The sequence below is a fragment of the Durio zibethinus genome, unplaced genomic scaffold (genome assembly GCF_047325235.1).
Source record: "Durio zibethinus cultivar Kanyao isolate XHJ-2024 unplaced genomic scaffold, ASM4732523v1 HiC_scaffold_3, whole genome shotgun sequence".
Classification (NCBI taxonomy): Eukaryota; Viridiplantae; Streptophyta; class Magnoliopsida; order Malvales; family Malvaceae; genus Durio; species Durio zibethinus.
The window spans coordinates 5,275,737-5,278,236 of record NW_028323044.1 but is presented as its reverse complement, the minus strand read 5'-3'; positions in this window follow the sequence as shown (position 1 = coordinate 5,278,236).

Genomic DNA, 2,500 nt, shown 5'->3' with positions numbered 1-2,500 from the left:
GTGGTCGAGCCAGGAGCCCGCACCAAGGGCCGGCTTGTGCCGATGGTGTTCGGGGCAACCGCCCGCACCAGGGCCCTGCGTGTGCCGATGGTGCTGGGGGCAACCGCCCGCACCAGGGCCCAGCGTGTGCCGATGGTGCTGGGGGCAAGCGCCCGCACCAGGGCCCAGCGTGTGCCGATGGTGCTGGGGGTAACCGCCCGGACCAGGGCCCAACGTGTGCCGATGGTGGTCGAGGGAACCGCCCGCACCAGGGCCCAGCGTGTGCCGATGGTGCTGGGGGCAAGCGCCCGCCCCAGGGCCCAGCGTGTGCCGATGGTTATCGGGGCAACCGGCCGCACCAGGGCCCAGGGTCTGCCGATGGTGCTCGAGGCAACCGCCCGCACCAAGGCTCAGCATGTGCCGATTGTGATCGAGGCAACAACCCACACCAAGGCCCAGCTTGTGCCGATGGCGGTCGAGGCAAGTGCCCGTACCGAAGGGCAGCCTATGCCGATGATGGTCGATGCATGTGCCATCACCATGCGCCATCATGTGCCATTGATGGTCGAGGCCTTGGCCGAAGTTCGATTTTGAGCCACGGTGCCCATGCTTGGCTCCAGCATGTGCTGGTGCCGCATTTTTTTCACTCGGGACAGCATCGCCGGAGCATCGCCGGAGCATCGCCGGAGTACCGCCGGAGAACCTGACCGGCGGCATTGGGGTTCCGGCGATTGGGAGGGGGGCCGGGGGGGTGTGCGCACATGATGTGCGATGGGTGCTGGTACTTGGCCTTGTGTTGGCCCCCTATCCCTCATCAAACCTCTGAGAATTCACACCCCCTTAAAGAGCATTTGAGATTTTACAGGTTTGCTACCAGTAGCCGTTAAAGTGTCTGAAATGGGGACACTTTTTTCAAACGGTCACAAAATCTTCTCTACTTCGAGTTTTTAGCTGAATTTTTTTGTGCATGCCAACAAAAATAGAAGGATCATGCCTACAAAATTTGGGGCCAAAAATCCTTATAAAAAAATTTTAAAAAATCCCGAACCGCAAAAAGTTTCGAAAATCATGAAAAATAGAAAACGAGTCATCTTCCAACGAAACTTCACGTGAAGGCTTAGGGGACCATTGTATGAATTTACAAGCCATAAAAATGGCATTGGCACGGCAGAAATTTGAAGATGTGCCTAAACCCACCAGGGCCCAGCGTGTGCCGATGGTGCTCGAGGCAACCGCCCGCACCAGGGCCCAGCGTGTGCCGAAGGTGCTCGAGGCAAGCGCCCGCACCAGGGCCCAGCGTGTGCCGACGGTGGTCGAGGCAACCGCCCGCACCAGGGCCGATAGTGTGCCGATGGTGCTCGAGGCAACCTGTCGCACCAGGGCCCAGCGTGTGCCGATGGTGATCGAGGCAACCTGCCGCACCAGGGCCCAGCGTGTGCCGATGCTGGTCGAGGCAAGCGCCCGCACCAGCGCCCAGCGTGTGCCGATGGTGCTCGAGGCAACCGACCGCACCAGGGCCCAGCGTGTGCCGATGGTGCTCGAGGCAACCTGCCGCACCAGGGCCCAGCGTGTGCCGATGGCGCTCGAGGCAAGCTCCCGCACCAGGGCCCAGCGTGTGCCGATGGTGCTCGAGGCAACCTGCCGCACCAGGGCCCAGCGTGTGCCGATGGTGCTCGAGGCAACCTGCCGCACCAGGGCCCAGCGTGTGCCGATGGTGCTCGAGGCAAGCGCCCGCACCAGGGACCAGCGTGTGCCGATGGTGGTCGAGGCAACCGCCCGCACCAGGGCCCAGCGTGTGCCGATGGTGGTCGAGGCAACCTGCCGCACCAGGGCCCAGCGTGTGCCGATGGTGCTCGAGGCAACCGACCGCACCAGGGCCGAGCGTGTGCCGATGGTGGTCGAGGCAAGCGCCCGCACCAGGGCCCAGCGTGTGCCGATGGTGGTCGAGGCTGCCGATGATGGTCGAGGCAACCTGCCGCACCAGGGCCCAGCGTGTGCCGATGGTGCTCGAGGCAACCGACCGCACCAGGGCCGAGCGTGTGCCGATGGTGCTCGAGGCAAGCGCCCGCACCAGGGCCCAGCGTGTGCCGATGGTGGTCGAGGCAACCTGCCGCACCAGGGCCCAGCGTGTGCCGATGGTGGTCGAGGCAAGCGCCCGCACCAGGGCCCAGCGTGTGCCGATGGTGGTCGAGGCAAGCGCCCGCACCAGGGCCCAGCGTGTGCCGATGGTGGTCGAGGCAACCTGCCGCACCAGGGCCCAGCGTGTGCCGATGGTGGTCGAGGCAAGCGCCCGCACCAGGGCCCAGCGTGTGCCGATGGTGGTCGAGGCAACCGCCCGCACCAGGGCCCAGCGTGTGCCGATGGTGGTCGAGGCAACCTGCCGCACCAGGGCCCAGCGTGTGCCGATGGTGCTCGAGGCAACCGACCGCACCAGGGCGGAGCGTGTGCCGATGGTGGTCGAGGCAACCGCCCGCACCAGGGCCCAGCGTGTGCCGATGGTGGTCGAGGCAACCTGCCGCAC